The sequence below is a fragment of the Rhipicephalus microplus genome, chromosome 7 (genome assembly GCF_043290135.1).
Source record: "Rhipicephalus microplus isolate Deutch F79 chromosome 7, USDA_Rmic, whole genome shotgun sequence".
Taxonomy (NCBI): Eukaryota; Metazoa; Arthropoda; class Arachnida; order Ixodida; family Ixodidae; genus Rhipicephalus; species Rhipicephalus microplus.
In genome coordinates this window covers 113,934,476-113,956,369 of record NC_134706.1, presented here as the reverse complement: position 1 = coordinate 113,956,369, position 21,894 = coordinate 113,934,476, and positions in this window count along the sequence as shown.

Here is a 21,894-nt window from a genome sequence, read left to right as displayed (position 1 = left end):
CGCAACTGTGCGGAACGCTCTCTGATAGAAAGAAAAGGAGAGAATCTGTACATTTGCTGAAGCAAGTTAGGGAAGAACGAAGCTCATCGATTAAAAAAAAACGCCAGGCCTGCGTGTTAGGCGCAGCACAGTCAAAGTGAAAGCTAAAAGAGCGGCGTTTTAGAGCCTTTTCGAAACAGCCATTGGGTAACTGCTGCAAGCACACTTGCTTGATGCCCACTAGGCAACAATAATGAAAGCTTAACGGTAGAAAGCCGGCATTCGCTATGCTATTTTGGTCATTCTTCTGGGAAGCGTGGTATCCGCTAAACACTTGCAAGCAGTTGTGTTCCAAATATTCATGCACTGATTGACAACGATGAGAAATATAGCCTGAAGCTGATATGCGCCACAGTTAATAGCTGAACAAAAACAAGCTTTTGTAATGAGTGCGGGCACTGAACGACCAACTCGTTGCGTGATTCGCATTGTGAGATGACTGCTTGTTTGTTCGCTGTTTTAACGTTATGGGGTTAGAGCGCTCGTGTCGCAGAAAACCCACTGCCGGCGTCGGCCCTGTTGATTGTGAGCGAAAAATCTCCACAAGGGCGTTTGCGCACGCCGGCGTTTGGTGTGTGGCTACACCACAGACCCGAGCTCACGGGGGGATTTCGACTCCCTCCCACGCCCAGCCTGCATGGCGTTGCCATGTCCGGGGAAAAGGGGATCCTGAGGGTTGAGCTGACACTGGTTACTTTTAAGGCTCCCCGGCAGAGGCAACACACTTCTTTGCCCCGGCTTCGCATAGACGGCACCCCTGTCCAAAGCCAGCCAGGAAAAATCGGCAGTCGCTTTTTCCTATCTCTATCCCCCTAATGTTCGTCTTTATCTTTCACATTTGTCGGTCCTGTCAACTTCTCTTTTCTGTATACTTCCAAATTTCCTGGGGGCGAGGGTTACCCTGATGTAGCTATCCAACCTAGGATAACAATAACAGGTTGTAGCGGCAATGTAGGACTGGCGTCTCCAAGTGTTTGCTCTCAACCTTGTTGCGTCCCCATGTTGGGCTCGGTGGTGGGTGGCCACCATCGCCACCGAACTTCATAGTAGTTTTATGGCAAATGCTGCCCCCCCCCCTTCCTGATCACTTCCTGAAAGAGTGAAGCACCGAAGACACTTTCCTGCTTAACACACCAAAGCTGACATTCCCAGAGTACCTTGTTATCCACAGCCAGAACAAAACGAAGACAATCCCAGCGATGTCCCCTTTCTTCGTCTCATAAACTCTCACGGAAGCAATAGGCCCAGGTTATAAAGTGACAAATGCGGGATGTGGTGATCTTCTTCGGGAAGTCCGTCACAAAGCTCAGAATGAGACGCTGTCTAAACTTGTTGCGTTCGGAAAAACCCCTGTTTTGGTGGGCCCACACAGGTCTCTAAACACTGTCCGTGGCGTAATTAGCTGCTTGAAGTTAGCTGCTCGAAGGTTGGCAGGACCAGAACGTGGTCAAAGTCCAACGAATAACAATAAGCGCAATAAAAATATGACTCTGCAAAACACGTAATCATTACCTTCAGAACAAGGGATCTACCAGAATCAATCGAAACCGGCAATTGTAAGGTCCGTGTAAGACCATACGTTCCCAACACTCGTTGATGCTTCAAGTGTCAGCGTTTCGGTCTGGATCGCCGAGTTGCACAGAGCGTGCCACTTGCGCAAAGTGTGCATCCATTCAACACATATCAGACGACAGCACCTCAATAACCACTCATTGTTCGAACGGTGAAGTAGATCGCACTGCCTACTGACGATCGTGCCCCACACGGAAAAAAAGAGAAACAAATAGAAGAACTGAAGGTCAAATTGAATCTGTCATTCAAGAAACACGTCAACGCTTCGCACAACACAACCCATCTTATCCCTCCTTCGCAGATGTGACACGCCAGGGCCTGCGCCACATGGTTCTGCACCCGCGATTGTCACACAGCGTGTGCCCGTGGTTGTACCCCCAGTGCCCCAGGCTGGAGCAGCCTGTACTGCACCGCCACCTGACAAACAGGAGCGGTAGACCTCCACGTGTGCTGAACATCGGACCACTGCAAGCCCAGTTAGGTCTGAAAGTTCTGTGACCATGCCTGCCAAGCAGGCACCATTCGCAACCTCACAAGCGGTACTACTCCTCCGGAGTCTGAGACGCCGAAGGATAGGGGCAACTCTTTGGAGCATCACGAAAAAGAAAAAAAAATGAATTACAGGGCCCCAAAAGGCCCTGTAACTTAAGGCAACACTTTTGTACACACAGCACCACACAACACTAAAATGACACAAATACTATAGAGTGCAATGTCAGAGGACTGCTGAGAAACCTCGATGATGTCCACTAGCTCTTACACGAACATACACCAAGTGATGTGTGTACAAGAAAAAACCTAAAACCAAAACACACCAACTTTCTACGCAATTACATTATCTTTATAATGACCGGAATAATGCCATTGTGCCCTTTGGTGGTGTTGCCATTATAGTCAATCAAGTGATTTCATGCCCACACCTACCACTACAAACATGCCTTGAGGCGTGGCTCTTCAAGCAGTTTTTTTTAAATAAGGTCGTCACCATCTGCTGTCTATACAAACCTCCACAACACCGTCTTGAAAAGCATGAATTTCAGTCTCTCTTTGACGAACTGCCTGAAACCTACCTCGTCCTAGGGAACTTTAATGAACATGGGAGCCTCTGGGGTGACTCGCGCTCCGTTGCGCGAAGTCGCCTGATTAAACAGTTTCTTTTTCTTCCGGTACGTGCCTCCTAAATCAGGAAGAGCCAGTATATTAGAACATCGCAGACAATACGTCCTCAACAATAGACCTCAGCAAAACATTTCCATCACTCCTGCCTCTACTTGAATGGGAGGTCATTAATAATTCATACGGTAGTGACCATTTTCATGTGGTTATCAGCACATCAATAACAAATACATGTCCTGCACAGGTCCCCAAATGGCTCAGCGACAAAGCCAATTGGGAAAAGTTTCAAAAAATGACTCTCTTAACTTGGACTGACATGGTAGCGTTAAGCATAGAGGATGCTGTGTGCTACTTTACAGCTTTCTTAGTTGATGCAGCAACGAAATATATTCCCCATACATGTGGACCGTCAGGCAAACGATGAGTTCCATGGTAAAATAATGTGTGTCGGGATGCACGAAAAAACAAAATAAGGCAATTAAGTTGCTTAGAGAATCGCCTACAGCTGAGAATCTTGTACAGTTTACGAATATCAAATCGCAAAGAAGGAGGATGCGCCGACAGGCGAGAACGGAAAGTTGGCCCAAATTATTATCAGGCACTATTTCATACACAGATGAGGTGAGAGTCTGGCACACAGTTATTAAGGTGGGTGGTTGAAAAGCACATTCACTTTTTCTGGTGAATGCACAAAGGGAAAGTTTGGAAGACCAGGCTAACACTCTCAGAGCGCACTTCGAACAGGTGAGTGCACTTCGCACTTCGAACTATAGTGAAGCGTTCCGGCGATACAAAACCAGAAGAGAATAGCAGAGAATAGAGTGCGAACCCACAACAAATGAGGCACACAATGAACCTTTCTGTTTGGCTGAACTACAAGCCTCACTTACCTGCTGCAATAAATCTACCCCCGGCCCCGACTGTGTGGCATATGAAATGGTAAAACACCTGCCCACTGAAACCGAGAAAGCTTTCCTCTCTCTGTATAATGCGATATGGTCTTCCCGTGAGCTACCCTCAGCCTGGAAGGAGCTATCGTTATCCCTATTCTAAAACAAGGCAAGGACCCGGCCTCAATTTCCAGCTACAGGCCAACAGCCTTAACCAGCTGTCTTTGCAATGTCTTTGAGAAAATGAAGAACATGCGGCTGATGCACTTCCTTGAAATAAAATGGCCTACTTGACCCATACCAGTATGGAATTTTGAGAGGCTTGGTCCATCACTGACCACCTTCTTCGTATCGAGGCATGCATTCGCAACGCTTTAGTTCATAAAAAATTTTTGCTTTATATGTTTTTTGACATGAAAAAGGCATATAACACAACATGGTACGTCGGCATATTGCGAGACCTGTCAGATTTAGGTGGGCGGGATAGATTGCTGCCAATCATCAAAAGCTACCTGTTCACGCAACTGTACATTCCGTGTCCGAGCCGGCACTGTCTTATCTCGAATATTTGTCCAAGAAACAGGAAGGAGTGCCACAAGGAGGTGTATTGATCTGCACACATTTCTTCGTTAAAATTCATTTCTTGCACCTGTTTCTCTCACGTAATGTTTTTGCTGCATATACGTCGATGATGTACAAATTGGTTTCAAATCGTGTGACATCTTAATGTGACAACGTCAAGTTCAACTATAGTTCAACAAGGTATGTCGATGGGCAGATGAGAATGATTTTATACTCAACGTGCAAAAGAGCACTAGCGTCTTGTTTTGCCGAAAAAGCTGCCTTCATCATGATCCCGACATTGACCTGCATGGTGAGTCTCTGTCATTGAAGACCGAGCACAAGTTTCTTGGACTAATATTAGACACAAAACTAACCTTCGTCCCACACATCAAGTATTTAAAAAACGGGCGCTTAAGAACAATGAATATTTTTAAAGTGTTGTCACGCACTACAAGGGGCAGTGACGAAAAAGTTTAATGAATTTATATAAAGCCTCGTACGCACATGCCTGGATTACAGTGCTATAATCTATCAGTCGGCAACACCATCACCCTTGAATATTCTCGACCCTGTCCACCATCTAGGCATTCACCTCTTCACGGGTGCTATTTGAACTAGCCCTGTGGAGAGCCTGTACGTGGATTCGAATGAATGGTCACTCCACCTACAAAGAAGTTACCTGTCTTTCTTATACTTTCTGAAGGTGAAGGCAGACAAGAAACACCCCTCTCATTTCACAATTATTCATTTGTCTTGCTCTGGCTTGTTCGAGAATCGTCCTTCGTAGAGGCAGGCCTACTCGCTTCATGTAAGGGGCCTGACTAAAGAAACAGGTGTGCCTCTTCTCGAACACAGTTTGATGGCTCCTGAAGCAGATCTCCCACCTGGCAGCGGCAGCCTATAGACTGTGATGTCTTTTTTGTTGAACTCACAAAGCACGCACCAGTTGCGCACATACATGCATACATGCATACATGCATACATACATACTTCCTAGAACTACAACATAAGTGCACATGCCCTGAGTTCCTTACCGATCCCTGAAAGTCCAACACTTCTGTGTAATATGCAGTGGTATGCCTATCCTTTTTCGAAGCTGGTGTTCTTCATCCTGATGCAAGCATTTTCACAAGAGACTCTTACGCAGTACTGGCGGTCGTAAAACACATCAAAGAGATGAAATTACAAAAGGCGGTAGTATACACAGATTTCCTTTGTGTGGTTAAAGCCCTGAAAACTCCAAAAAGCACAAAAACACAGGAACCCCGTGCTGGTGTCACTTTACTGACTTTTGTGCACACTGTACACATCAAAACAGCATGTCATTGTCTGCTGGGTTTCAGAGCACCGTGATATACAAGGAAAGGAATTGGCCCACAAGCTAGCTGCTTCCGCCAATGACACTACTTCCAATGCATCAATACCAATCCCTGTACTTGACTTGAAACCTTTTATAAAACGAAAGCTCAGGGGGTATGGGCAGAGCAGGTGGGATACACACTCAGACAATAAACTCCATGCTATAAAGCCGCAACTAGGTGATTGGCCGCCACTATCAAAAGAACGACCCACAGAAGTAACACTTGCAAGGATAATAACAGGACATACACACTCTACACATTCGTATCTTCTGTCCACCGGCAATCCATCATTGTGAGAGAGATGTGGAGAACCACTTACGGTTCTCAACATTTTCGTCCAGTGCAACGAATGCTCCAAGAATAAACATCTTTTACTGCCCTACCGACAGCACCTCTCACTACACCCTGAGATGCTCATCGGTAGGGATCCAATTTCTAAACTGCAATCACTTTTCATGTTTTTAAAAGATGTTGATAGCTTATTTTTACCCCATATTTTGAAGTGATCCGTAGCATGACCCCTGTACCGTGGTCGAGGTTGCAGTGACTACATCTCCGTGATGGTTTTATTATCATGACATTTTGCCATCCAATTTCACTACACATATCTCACGCCACTGTAATGATTTTATTACTTCTATGTTTTTACCCGCGGCAGCGCGAGGAATTTTGAGGCCACTTTACAACCACACATCATATCATTGTTCATATCTCAAGTCTAATGAAATGGCACTCTTCGCCCATGAAATGGTCCTTGCCCCTATAAATACCACTCATCATCATCATATGAGCAAAAAGTCGTCTGTGCGTCCGTGACCGAAGAATCAAGTTACCGAGATAGTCACGGGAGGCCGCCACTTGTCCACGCGTGAGCACGTGATCACACTGAAAAAGCCGTGCATTCGAAGAAAACAAAAGTGCTCAAAGTCACGAGGTACGGTAGTTTCTTTGCCCCTGCCACCCCTCCCTGCTTAGCTTCCAAGGACGAGAGAAGAGATAATGCGAACACAGCATGTCATGTGCAAACCTTTGTAACTATATCGCACTAGACAGATTTCTAAAATTTTTGCAGCGTTGAATTCGTCATGAAATAGGTTCTTTTAGTGAATTCATTTCGTGGTTACTTGAAAGAGTGTTTCCGAGCCCATTAATGCATTTTTTCGACAGGTGTCGCGACGAAAACCAGCCCATTTGGGAATAATAGAGAGTTTTAGTACTTCGGAATGGTGCTACGTACGCATCACGCAAGCGCCTTGCGTTACGTGGCGTCGTTTCCCACTAATCGGCTTTTAGAACGCCGTAGTACCCGCGTACGTAACGAGCGTGAAGCGTGTTGCGTCATCTGGTAGATCAAAATAGAAGTACGTGTTGATGACAGCCAATGTGAGCCAATCCAAGTGTTATAGCCAGATTATGGCCATATTTTAAGCAACAGAGCCGGTCGGTGCTTGCCTTCAATGCCGCCGTTTTGCAAAACGAAGTCTCGCCCTCTCGCGAATTTGTTCAAGAGTGGCGTGATCACCTCATACGTACGCACGCACGCATCTCATGCCTGCGTACGTAGCAGCTGCGTACGTAATGCGATACGTGCGCGTTATGGTCTACGCATGCACACTACGCAGAACGTGGCGTCCTTACGTACGCAACGCCGCCACGTACGCAGCGTACGCAGTACTAAAACTCTCTATTAGCGCACGCTGGTCCAGTTTACTGTGTGCGTGCTTGTACGCATGCGGCGTATGTAGCAAAACACATTAATAAGTGTGAATTTAGTGGTTTAAGGGTGCACTAGAGGTCAGATTTCGCTGTCGCGTTCAACTCCTAAATGCAAAGCTTCAGGGTCCGCCAATTTTTCAAAACGCTTTATAAGTCGTATTAACGCGATTTATCTGCCCACATCAAGCCTGCATAAGACAAGTTTGCCAATGAATCCCAAGCACCGGTGTACCTCAGTGGTAGAATACTGGGCTGGCTTCCAGCGGACCCGGGTTAGAGCCCCACTCTGTCATAGGTATTATAGTTTTTAAATGCAAAACATTTCTTCGCGAACTTCGGCAACTTTGAGTGTATCTATCTATCTATCTATCTATCTATCTATCTATCTATCTATCTATCTATCTGTCTGTCTATATATCTATCTATCTATCTATCTAGCTGCTTATGACTTTTAGCTGTCCTGGCCGTTTGGATAATGGTATCAATACCAAACTTGGTATAACATAACATGACTGTATCACAAACACAACTGATTTGTCATAACATAAAAATCATGACATGGATGTCATGAATGTCATGATTTATATTTCATGGTCCTGCAGCTACAGTGGTTGTTTCGTTCACATGGTATGTTAAGAAACTGGTATGGTATGACATGACTGCATAACGAACACAAGCGACACACCCTAAAATGAAAATCTCGACATGCGTGTCATGTAACAACATGACTACATGTCACACTCATGATGTGCTCGCGGCCATTTCGCTAGCTTTGCATATGACAAATTTCGTATGATGGGACGTGAATGGATGATGAAGGTAAGTGACAAGTGCAAACATGATAAATATGAGATGCGCGTCACGTTACAAGACTACATGCCACGCTCATTATACGCTCGCGGCCATTTCGCTAGCTTCACATGTCCCAAAGTCGTTATTACGGGACGTAAGTGGATGACTGTTATGTCGTTATGACTGTTACGGACGTGAGGTATGTGACTGTCACAAACATGGTAATCATGAGATGCGTGTCATAAGAAACACGACTACATGCTACGCTCATGATGCGCTCGTGGCCGTTTTGCTAGCTTCACATGTACCAAGTTGGGCATAACGTGACACGAACGGACGACATAGGTAAATGACACGTCCAAACATGATGATCATAACATGCGTGTCATGCAACAACATGACTACGTCCCACACTTGTGATGCGTTCGTGACCGATTCGCTAGCTTCACTTATGCCAAATTTGTTATTACATCACATGTATGGATTACGAAGGTATGTGACTGGTGCAAACAAGATAATCATGAGATGCGTATCATGTAAGAACAAGAATACATGCCACATTCAAGGCGCCTATACATTTCCACGTGAGTCGGTGCGCGTCGGCATTCGCTTCAGTGCGTCACGCCCAAAATGCCACGCCAGGCAAGATATCCCCGCAGTAAAGATCAGTGGATCTGTCCACTGCTCTCCTTTGTGGATCTGCCTGTCATATACTCGCAGGCGGCGCCGCGTTGCTTTGACGCATGCATGTTTGAGCGCACATGGCGTCCCTCCGTCATGCCACTTATATCACGCAAATTGCCGCTAGGCTGCCCCGACGGACAAGGGTCGTGCCAGTCGCGTTTCGCTGGCGTGGCGTCGCTGCGCCCAGCCTGCGTGCGCGTCTACGCTGCGTTGGAGTATAATGGGCCCTTCATGACACACTCGCTGCCATTTCGCTAGCTGCACATGTACCAAACTTGGTATCATGGGAAGTGAATAGACGACGAAGGTAAATGACACGTGCAAACCTGATAATAATATTATGTGCTTCATGTAAAACATGACTACATGCTATGCTCATAGCGTTCTCGCAGCCGTTTCACTAGCTTCATATTGCCGAGAACCATGCATTGGGTTTGTTTATTTGTGTTTTGCTTTTTCGGCCTGGCTGCGCCGGCCTGTGCTATCACTGTTTTCACAGTGTTTCGAACAAACGCTATCGAACAGCGTTTCGAGCGTTCCGAACAAACAGCAATTCGAACAAACGCTATCACAGCGTTCTAGATTCTATTCGACTATTCGAGAAACCCTCGTGCCGAGGGATATAAATTCCCGCACAGCCGATGCCGCGACATTCGATCGCCGACGCTCACTAGCGTGCACGTCGTTTTGCCAGCCGCTGCTTCGCCGCCTGTGTATTCTTTCAGTTGTTAAGGGAGCACAGGTTCTCTCCAATAAACTTGTTTTCCTTATAGACAACTGCGTCGTCTTTTGCTGCGTGACATCTAGTGGAGGTGCGGGGTACATGAATCCTAAGCCATTGCCAACCCGACAAGCATGCCTAACACGACAAGCACGCCAAACTCGTGTCAGCCGCCGACAGCAAGGCCTTCAGCCAGAGTTTGGACTGCTCCCGGATAAAAACAGGAAACAAGACATAAAAACCACGATGATCAATGCAGGCACCAAGACCAGCGCTACCAACCCTCCAGTCGTTCTGCAATAACCTCGTGAGCCCCCATCATTCCGAGGATCTCCTGGTGAAGACCCGGAAGAGTGGCTGGAGAAGCTGGAGCGCATCCGCATCGTTAACAGGTGGGATGACGAAAAAACGTTTCGTCATGTCTTCTTCTATTTTGGAGGATGTAGCTTGAACGTGGTTTCAGAACCATGAGGGCTCCATAACTGACTGGACTGTCTTTAGGAGCGAATTCCTCAAAACATTCGCTACGGTTGTGCGGAAAGAACGAGCCGCCCTTTTGTTGGAGACGCGAATGCAACACCCTAACGAAGGTGTTGAACTGTTCGCTGAGGAGATGAAGATGCTGTTCTGGAGAGCTGACCCCGAAATGGCAGAAGAGAAGAAGGTGCGCTTTCTGATGCGGGGAGTTAAACAAGAGCTCTTCTCTGGACTCATCCGCAACCCCCCTAAGACCGTCGCTGAGTTCGTCACCGAGGCTTCGATGATCGAGATGACCTTGGATATGCGTTCGCGGCAATACGATAGACCACTCAACACCCTTCCGATGAACCCGGTAAACGCCCCTGGATTGGCGACGGAAGACTTGCGGGAGACCATCCGCGCCGTCGTTCGTGAGAAACTGAGGAAATTGTTCTCGGCAACGCCGCAACCCCAAGTCGCCTCCCTCACTGACGTCGTCCGCGAGAAGGTTCAGCAAGCACTTGGGAATTCTACGCCGTCGGAAGCATCTTACGAGCCACAAGCGATGACCTACTTCGTTGCTGCTCGTCGACCCCGACCCGTCCCAACCCATTATCAAGAGGCCCCGCCGTACCGCCGCCCAATGTCGCCCGCCCGACCCCCTGTAACCCGAAACCAGGCGCCCAGGAAGACCGAGGTGTGGCGAACGCCAGATAATCGTCCGCTATGCTACCACTGCGGAGAGGCCGACCACGTCTACCGCCGCTGCCCGTACAAGAGGCTGGGTTTGCGTGGGTTCTCCGTCGACGCACCCCGCCCGCGAGCCGGCCAGCGCCCATTTTAGATCGAAGAATACCTGTCGAACACCAGCCGTGGACCATCCCGTTTCAACCGTTCGCCGTCGCCCTACCCGTACCAATCCCCCAATTATCGCAGCAATGGTGACTTCACCCGCGGAAGGTCCCCCAGCCCACGAGGGGGAAACTAAACGCAGCAACTTCTGGAGGTGAAGTTGCACAACGGCGAGAAAATGAAAACCCTCTACCGACACAAGACCGTGATTCACAACACTCTCTCATCCCGACGACCCGACGACACTCTGACGAGACCCCCGAAAACGATGACAGCTACGCTGCGCGACGCGTACCCGAAATGACGAAGCCTGCCGCTGAGAAGACGACGATGACTACGCATAGTGCCCGACCATCAACACGTGCAAGCCGCGATAAGACGCCCCGACGCACCCGAAATTCAAGGAAAGCGGCATCCGACGCCCAGTTGTCCATCGACGGCCTTGACGTAGTCACCCTCATCGACACGGGAGCCCGACCTACCAGACAGTCACCGTACCGCGTTTCTTCACACGAGCGCGAAGTTGTCCGGACTCAAGTAGATGACATGCTCAGCGATGACATAATAAAGCCATCGAAAAGTCCGTGGGCTGCGCCAGTTGTACTCGTGTAGAAAAAAGATCGCACTTTAAGATTCTGCGTTGACTACCGGAGACTAAACAAAATCACCAAAAAGGGCGTGTACCCCCTGCCACGAATCGACGACGCCCTCGACCACCTCTGCCACGCCAAGTACTTCTCATCCATGGATCTGAAGACCAGCTACTGGCAAATTGAAGTGGACGAGAAAGACCGAAAGAAGACTGCATTTATAACCTCGAACGGTCTATACAAGTTCAAGGTGATGCCGTTTGGGCTGTGCACGGCGCCCGCAACGTTTCAGAGAGTCATGGACACTGTGCTAGCAGGCCTGAAGTGGCACACTTGCCTCGTATACCCCCTACTGAAAAAAACCTATATAATTCCATACAGGATCCGTATGCTTCAATACAGGGGTTACAGGAGCTAATACATGAGCTGTACAGGAACCAAATGGGGGTAGATGGGTCTTATACAGGAGCTATACGGTGGTATGTAGGAGCTGAATGGGACCTGGGCAGGACTTATAGGGGTATGTCGGAGCTATATAGGCATTATGGGTTTGGTATGTAGGACTCTCATCTAGCATAATAAAGGAGCTAAGGGGGCTGAATGGGGGCCATACATAGGTCTTGATAGGGCTCAATGTCAACCTTGATAGTCAACGTCGTACATCAGTAAACTTATTAGGCCAAATACCTAAGCATGCATAACATTTTTGTTTTTTTTTGTGTTGAAATGTCTAAAATACTCAGTTTTTCAGCTCCATTAGTTGGCTGTACACAACCTCAAGAACTAACCAATTTTAAGTAGTTCATATGATGAGATGCAAATATGTGCAAAAGTATAACAGATAAGTATATCAGATAATTACCAAAGTACTTTATTTCATTTGATCACCTTAGTTGTACACGTGTTATATTTGCACAAATATTGCTGTTCAATTTATGAAAAAAAAACAATATTTTAAATGTTGTATTCGTGCAATGAATAATCTTTCTATGAGAAATCTCTAACAGAAAACAGTGAGTGAGTAACTTTCTATTATATGATCATACACAAGAAGATAAAAGACAATTAATCCTTATATTCAGGAGAGATAGACCAAGCCTCGCTCACGTGCTCTGTCATTGCACCAAGGCACAAAGCACAAGGGGCCTTGCAGGACTACCAAGGAAGAGTGCGAATGAGCTCTACAAAGCTTGAACTTCGAGGAAAAAGTGCACACGACACAGTCGAGGGGCAAGGCGTTTCTGTTATGACATATCAATTGCGCTCTCTAATCTAAACACACAGACTGAAAGATATCGATGAAGTATTTAATCTGTACAAGTACAAAATAATACATACAAACACATTAAAAAGGTTTTGCAATACTGGTGTTGTTGAAACAAAACTACATTCAATATTCAGATCAATTTTCCATGCACTGTTCGAAACGGTCGATCTGAGAGTTCGGTTGGCTTTGCACAAGCTTTCTCACTTGTGAACGGTGCTTGACTGTGTTTATTCCTCAGAATCAGAATAAGAGCAAATAAATATCAAACTTTCGTTTGGTGTGCTTCCATCTGAGTCTTTGAAAACAGCTTATTGTACGTCTGCATGAAAGTATCTTCACCACTGGCCAACTAAGTATTTCTAATGCTACTCCTGTCTTACAACAAAATTGATTCAAATATTCAGTTTAACTTTCAACGCATTACTTTAAATAGTTGAATAAGTGTTGGGGTAGCACAAGCTTGCTTGCTCGTGAAATGCACTTAACTGTATTTATTGCTCAAAAGCTAAATAGGAGCGAATAGTTCTAAAATTTTGTTTCGTGTGCTTTCATCTGAACCTTTGAAAACTTCTTGTTGTACACATTCATATACCACATCATTACAACTCAACAGCTAATGGTCACGATACTCATGTCTTGCAAACAAGAGTGGCTCAAGTTGTTGTTTTGAGCTTCCATGCATTACTTGAAAAGGTTAGCAAGAGTGTTTAGTGGCACGAGTTTTCCTCTTCCTGATACTTGGCTGGGCTATCACAGAGAAGGTGTACATTAGCAAATATTTCTCCATGCTTTGTTTTGTGCGCTTCCAACTGAACCTTTCAAAACGGCTTGTTGTATGCTTGCATGTACAGCATCATCCCCATTGGTCAGCTATTTGTAACGGTACTCTTGTCTTGCAAAGAAAAGGGGCTCAATTTTTCATTTTGAGTTTCCATGTATTGCTTGAAATGGTTCATGAGAGTGTTTTTGTGGCACAAGAATGCTTGTCTGTGATACTTGGCTGTGTTTATCACTCAGAAGGTGGACAAGAGGAAATAATTTTCCACGCTTTCTTTAGTGCGCTTCTATCTGAACCTTTCGAAACGTCTTGTTATATGCTTGCATGTACAGCATCATGCCCATTGGACAGCTATTGGCAATGGTACTCATGTCTTGCAAACAAAAGGGGCTCAATTTTTCATTTTTTAGTTTCCAGGTATTGCTTGCAATGGTTCATGAGAGTGTTTTTGTGGCACAAGAATGCTTGTCTGTGATACTTGGCTGTGTTTGTCACTCAGAAGGTGGACAACAGGAAATAATTCTCCACGCTTTCTTTTGTGCGCTTCCGTCTGAACCTTTCAAAACGTCTTGTTATATGCCTGCATGTACAGCGTCATGCCAATTGGACAGCTATTAGCAATGGTACTCATGTTTTGCAAACAAAAGGGGCTCAATTTTTCCTTTTGAGTTTCCAGTTATTGCTTGAAATAGTTGATGAGAGTGTTTTTCGGCACAAGAATTCTCGTATGGGATACTTGGCTGCGTTCATCACTCAGAAGGTGGACAAGAAAAAATAATTTTTCACTCTTTGTTTTGTGTGCTTCTATCTGAACCCTTCAAGACAGCTCGTTGTACGCATTCATGTACAGCATCATGCCGATTGGACAGCTATTTGCAATGTTACTCATGTCTTGCAAACAAAAGGGGGTCAATTTTTCATTTTGAGTCTTTATGTATTGCTTGAAATGGCCCATGAGAATGTTTTTGTGGCACAAGAATGCTTGTCTGTGATACTTGGCAGTGTATTTCACTCAGAAGGTGGACAAGAGGAAATAATTCTCCACGCTTTGTTTTGGTGCGCTTCTATCTGAACCTTTCAAAACGGCTTGTTGTATGCTTGCATGTAAAGCATCATGCCGATTGGACAGCTATTTGCAACGGTACTCATGTCTTGCAAACAAAAGGGGCTCAATTTTTCATTTTGAGTTTCCACGTATTGCTTTGAATGGTTGATGAGAATGTTATTGTGGCAGAAGAATTCTTGTCTGTGATACTTGGCTGTGTTTATCACTGAGAATGTGGACAAGAGGAAATAATTTTCCGCACTTTGTTTTGTGTGCTTCTATCTGAACCCTTGAAAACAGCTTGTTCTACGGATTCATGTACCGCGTCATTCCAACTGAACAACCAATGGTCACGGTACTTACGTCTTGCAAACAAGAGTGACTCAAGTTGTTGTTTTGAGCTTCCACTCATTGCTTAAAATCGTTGACAAGAGTGTTTAGTGGCAAAAACTTTCTTGTTCCTGACTGATACGTGGCTGTGCTATCACAGAGAAGGTGCACAATAGCAAATATTGCTCCACGCTTTGCTTTGTGCACAAGATGCTCATGTGCTGTGACATGAGTATCGTTACAAATAGCTATCCAATGGGGATGATGCTGTACACGAAAGCGTGCAACAAGCCGTTTTCAATGGTTCAGATTGAAGTGCACAAAACAAAGCGTGGAGAATTATTTGCTATTGTCCGCCTTCTCTGAGATAGCCCAGCCAAGTATCAGGAAGAAGAAATATTGTGCCACCAAACACACTCACAAACCATTTAAAGCAATGCATGGAAGCTCAAAACAACAACTTGAGCCACTCTTCTTTGCAAGTCAAGAGTATTGTGACCATTAGGTGTTCAGTTCGAATGATGCGGTGCATGAACGTGCATTGTTTGAAATGTGTTATCTGAGTAATTGTGTGACACAAACTTGTGCATTTTCTGCTTGCCCATTTTGAGTTTTCTTTAAAGGCCTAGAAAACGTCCTTTGAAGACATCTCTCTCATTTTATTGAGGGACGTAATCTTTCAGTGCCATGCAAGCATGGTTTAAAAAATATGGTGTAGTGTAACTGCAGAGAGAATTCATTCTTCAAAGAATTGAAGAGAAGTGTGTAGTGTTAGCCCTCTTTATTTACTTTAAGGAAGTTTTACACTTACAAAACAAAACCAAGAAATACTTCCTGTCAAGCTTGCATTTCCGTATTACGATGGCAATCGACTCTTATAACTTGTGAATTCTTGTGCGTCGCTTCGACATCAGCATGTTAATATTGATTAGCACTCATGAGAAACACTGGATCCTACGCCAGCTAGGAGTCACATAGAGAAGCATACGGGGTTGTTTCCTGTTTAACTTATGATTAGCAAGATTATCAGTATCTATTACTCATTTTGTTTTGCACACTTATGCATGGACGTCAGTAAGGGGAAAAAATGGGGTAATTGTCCCCCGCAAGCCTCACTAGCACTTGCACCCACCCAAGCTATGGCAGTGCTTTCACCCTACACCAGCCATTTGCACCCCTTAAGAGAGAATCCTGCCGATGACCATGCACTTATGGCACCGATAATACAGTTGCGTGTGAGAGCTGATCTCAAGGCGTGTGCTCCTGGGTCATGCGGCTTCGCTGTCTGCGTTGGAGGCGTAATTGATAGATCGAAGACGAGAGAGTAAGCGCAGAATCTGTAGATATCAAGAGCGACTGCAGCCTCGTTTTCTTCCTCAGTCACGCAGGCTGTCTCCCCACCCCTCGCTTTCGTTTCTTATGGGTGAAGTTTATGCGCATGCAGTGCGGCAGGCTTCGATTGTCGTAAAGTGGCTGTAGGCGTTCCGCTTAGTTCGCGGCTCCTTGAACGCACATAGTGTTGTGCGTGAAGCTTGAGCACTGGCACTTTTAGTGGCAACATGTAGCGAATTAATGTTATGTTTCTACAACTGCGGAGTGCATGTGGCTGCAGTTAGCATTGCTTCAACAAGAAGCTGCGCGTAGAATTCGCGTTAAGTAATATCGTATTCTTCGTAGAATTTTTGGTCAGTAAAAATGGAGCGTGACTGGAAAAAGACTAGAAATTGTTGTGGCTAATACGAGAGGGATCACTTTTTGGCCACGGGGTAAAGCATGTGCTATGACAGGAATCACTGACTTGCAGCTCTAGAAACATGAAAGTTGTGCCAGCCACGTAAAACTCTAGGTGTTTGGTTACCATAAAAGTTGCTGAGGGATGTGCAGGCCAGTCTCGTGCGTTAAGCTGTCTCACGTTTTAATTGTTCTTCCTACTAGCAGCACTTTAAAGAAGCTCCACATTATTCAAAACAGAGCTTTACGCATAATTTACAACTTAGCCAAAGATAATTCTTCTCTACAGCAAAGCTGTTTTTATACTATTACTTACGCTGAATTCTGGCATATGCATATACAAGATAAAGAATGTATTAATGCTTACAGATACTGTAAGGTCAGCTGAATACTCATCTATGTAACACTTACGGCTCGTGAAAAAATTCTGAACACCACACACTAATTACGGGGCCCAGACGAGAATATCTCTACCATTACCCTGTGTATTGAACAAAAAATAGTCAACATCTCGCAGATCTGCGCTTTATGCTTTCGTCGTTAATTTAGAATAACACGGATGAATTTTATCTTTGATGTTTTTTTTTCTGTTGGTCTTCTCGAAGCTGGGTGTACTGGTCACGTTCTTTTAGCGATTATGCATGCTTATGTACGCCAGTTAACGTATGCCGTCACGGCATGCTGCTGAACAATAATCCGCTGGGAAGCTTAGTGAAGTTCAAAAAAGCTTTTTTTTTCACATGCTCTTTGCTGTAGGTAGGTCCAGTTTGTTACTGCGTCGATGAGACTCAACGGGATCATTGCAGAATGCTTAACTGCCATTTGCATTTTTGCGCGACCGGATGTTTACGAGTCTTAAGTCAACACCACCTGAAAGCCGCACTACGGAAGCCAAAATACAAATTTTTGGTTGCGTGAAAAAAAAACTATTGAGACCAATCAAACTTACTGCATGCTTTTTATGCGCGCGAAAAAACGTGAACTTATGAATTTGACATTGTGTCAACGAGTTTTCTCTTTCTCGCCAGCTTCGAGTTTTTTTTTTTTTCATTGTAACTTCAGGAGAGTCGGTTAACGACAAGCGGCCAAGACAAGCCCATTTCGGAGTCATTCGTCGTCAATATGGCGCTTGCAAGTTGTGCGATGGGGTTTGTTGCTTGTCTTGTGCTACCGGGTTTAAACGTTTCCTGTGGTGCTATGCCTCTTCGAACTCTGCGGCAGGTGTGAAACAGGTGTGGTTCAGTAAAACCGTGAAGAGTCATTTGAAATGCGGGGTGCACCAAAAGTCACGTTCGTCGTTTGCGGAGACGGTTACCGCGCCGTTGTGGACAACCTCGAGAAATGCTTCATTTCGCTGAGCGTTGCCGATATGGCAAAAAAGTCCTTTATCGGCAAAGTGAGCCGGGTAAGGACATCAAGAAGAGCTGCTATTACAGGGATGTCCACCTTCTTTAGGGTGAGTGTCATTTTATTTTCCATGACGTTTTCGCTAGCGTGCGTTTAGGCAAACAAGGAAGGCACAACGAAAACATGTTTGAGTGCGTGTGTGTTTTATTTTTTATGTGGCACATTTTATCCGTGTGTTGTGTATGTTGGCATGCTGCACCTGATACCGCACGCTCAAGTCCCATGGGATCTTTCGATCGCAATCATGACCGATCTGGATTAAAATGTATTATGTGCGGCTGCACAGTGACATAAGTTGTAGCTGGCACTGTTGATCGCGATGAAAAACCACATTCGGGTCGGCCCTGATGGCGCTGGGAATGTCCGGTGAGACACCGGTAGAGTTATTAATATATGAACAAGTCGACGTCGCTATTCCTGATGACCAACCTGCACTACATTGCATTTATTAATTGTTCGCATGTATTAGTCACACATTCTACGTTTTCATTTCTGTGTGGTTATTTATAGTAGCCTGCTCTCCAACTTTATGTGTTCTCTGATTAAACTATCTCGTGCAGATGGAGAAAAAAATGACTCACCGTGCAACACAATCTTTTCTACCAGAATGACTGTGAAAGGAACGTCAGAACTTGGAAGGTAAATGTGGTTTATAGTAAAACTGATTTTAACAACATATACAAAATGCTAACTTCCAATGTCCTGGTTGCTTTCACAAGCCGCACGTCTATACAATAATCGCTCATTCAAGTACATTTGTGCTAATTGGCTAGGCAAGGGTCACTCATTCTATGTTGCATTTTTTTTTCAAGTTCTGTTCGGTCGTGAAGTAGTAACCAGAGCGAAAATGAAGACTGCTTCATTTGAAACGTTTAGGTACATATACCAGCTACATCTGTACATATTTGCCATTTTGATTTAGACATTTGTCAGTGTGTAGCACCAACTCATTAACTTATTTATTCACAATACTGCAGCCTAACACAGCCCAAGCTGCGGTGGAAATACAAGAAAGGAGAATGGTACAGAAATAAATAATAACAATACTGGCACCACACGTAAATAGGTCCGTTTTGCCAGGTTGATTCTTACAAAGAAAAAAACAGCACTAATAGTTAGCAACCACACTTTTGACTTAGTAATGTAAGAGTCTCAGTGATTTAGTATTCAGCCCAACAAATGTTGATTAAGGGCTTTATCAGAACTGTCTGCCTCGCAACTTCCTTTACTCTCTGCCTAGTTCAGTTAGCGAGTCTGCATCAAGCAGCAGAGCAAAGAACAGGACTGGGTGGAAGCACAGGCCTCCTAGCCAGCATTTCATGTTAGCAAAAATATGGCAATCAGAGATAGCTAAGTTAGGTCTGTATGGTGTTAGGTGACTGAACTTCCCGCTGCTTCCTCTGTGGCCCCATGTTGTCATGAAAAAAAGATAGTGTCACTTATGACATCTCTCTTTGCTTATTCTTAATTGCGCTCTGTAGACATTTGAGAGTTAGACCTACAATAATGCAGTGAGGGTCATGCCATGTCCCATGAATTAGTGAGGCATAAACTTGCGAAGGCTCATGGGATGCATGCAGTCTGCACCAGCTACCATTTCAATGGCTCTCCGTGTGCTGCATCACTCCTTGAGTATTGGCGTTTATCCGTGTCACTCACTTTCTTCATGGTAACCCAACGCATATGCTGCAAATTTCTAGCACACAATAGCACGGCCGCACCTACGACTGACCACAAACGAGAAGCATGTGCTGTGATTGCCAAATAATATTTTCATTTGAAGTGGCAAACAACCGACTGTATGTGCTATCACAATTATGTGTTTTCTTTTAAGTGGCGTGGCCTTGGTTGTCACGTCTTTGAACTAATTTTACACTTGCATATTAATGCACATCACCGACTAATGTGCTCATTTTTACATGTTTGCTTCAGTGAGGGCGCTCAGCTGTTTTTGCATTGGCAATTGAAACACTCTGTCGCTGTCTCAGATTGTTGGATATATAGTATCTTGTATCAACGTTCACCATGTGCAATGAGTATCATATGTTACTAAAACAACGTGTTCAGCGGTGACGGCCTGGTAAAATGTTCAAATGTGCATGAATGACAGCGACTCTTATTCAGTAAAGTCGAGCTTCTTAGGCGTTTCGGCATTTCATCGTTTTGGTGAACAAGCTGGTCTAGGCGATGCTCACCTCACAGTCAGGCACCGTGTTTATTAAGCCTTGTTACCTGTCCTGCTCGCATGTGCACCAGATCAGGTATGAATAAATTGACTACTACGAAATGAATCCTTGGAGGAACAGTTGAAATCACTAGCAACACATTGTATACCTGTTCTATAAATAGAATAGTGGAGCGCCCTTTCTTGTCTACATAGCATTACTGACACATTATTTTTTTTCAACTGGTGCGAAGTCGTCGCCTTCTTAACCACTACTAATTGTGTATACATCACTGCAATTGATGCCGTGGATTCCACGGTGTCACCCCTGGCATGATATCGTGTGGCTGTCGGCTGCTCTGTCTTGCTATTTTCTGTATCAAGCTCAGAGCTGGCTGCACGTTGCACAGCGGCCGTGCATTTTAAAGCAAATGCCGTATGCTTGTCATAGCTGTGTAGATAGTGATTGTGGTTGTGATGATGAAAACTACACATCCAAACGACTTTTGTACTTCAGTCTTGGCGCCTTAGATTCTCTTTCGACGTGCCAATATGTTGATGGCACGTAGTCAACCTGCCATGGATCTTTTTTTGGAGCGCCTATACATAAATACCAAATGTGTCAAACGAAGCCATCCATGCAGGATTGTCGATAAATATTACTCACCTTACGCTAGGCATCCAAAGGCTATACCACTCACCATATCTCTCCACAAAATCCACTTCAATTTTGTATCTCTTTTCCAAGGAAACCTGAACATTTTTTCCCGTTTGGCACTACTTTCGACATCTGCATAGCTGACTATGATTGTGCAAATGACTAGATTTCAACACAATTGAAAGAAAAGCCCTGTCTACGTCTCCAAAAGCGCAGCCAGCGAAACAGCGTGCCACGGATATCTTTAACTAGGAGCCGATGCAGATGGCAAATCTCATGAGTCTTTGTGGGTTTATGCCTCACCTATTTTATCAAGGAAACACCACCATTTATCTCCCCAAACACAGTAGCCATGCACTTCTTCATGAAGAAGGTTCACTTGAATTTCTTTGCAGTCATCGGAATGCTTCCACTGTTTGTATTGCACCTTCAGTTCTGGAGTACATCATGGTAGTGCCAGAGAAATGTCAGAATGGCACCCGTTTATCGTTTTGTTTTCATGACCAGTCAGCATTTTAGGAACTGACTCCATGCAGTTTGCAGCCCTAGAGTTTCACTCTGTGTCCAACCATAGTATACCATCTGTGCTGTATTGAGCTGACTGCATTATTTTGGGAAATGAATTACTCAGCCCGAAAATTCTGACCCAATGGTTTTCCCGAATTATCTGATCCGTTCAGTCAACAAAATCATTGTTTTACACTTGCTTCATTCCCAGTCAGTTTGCATTGTAAATATTGTGCATCATGCTTCTAATTTCCTTCACTATTGTAGTGTCTTGCTGTCATGTATTGAAAGTGGTGCTGTACACGTTGCTCAATATTCGATGAATTTCAGCTGCACTGCACTGCTCAGCACCCTGAAATGGAATTCTAGCTCACACTTCACACTTATCTGAGGCGTGCTTACATGGGTGCTTTGCGTCAAGAACTGAAAGCTGTGACCTCATAGATAGACAGGCACACTAAAGAAATCGTACAACACTTATGCGTTGCATCATGAAATTTTAATTGCTTTTTATTCCGGGGCCATTTTGACTTTGAAAAATATAGGCATTGTATTTTATGAGCTAAAAATGTATTTCTGGAGTGTCAACATGCCAAAGCAAGCTTTTCAAGTTATACTCAAGCTGACTGTATGTTCGTTACGTTCGTGAAG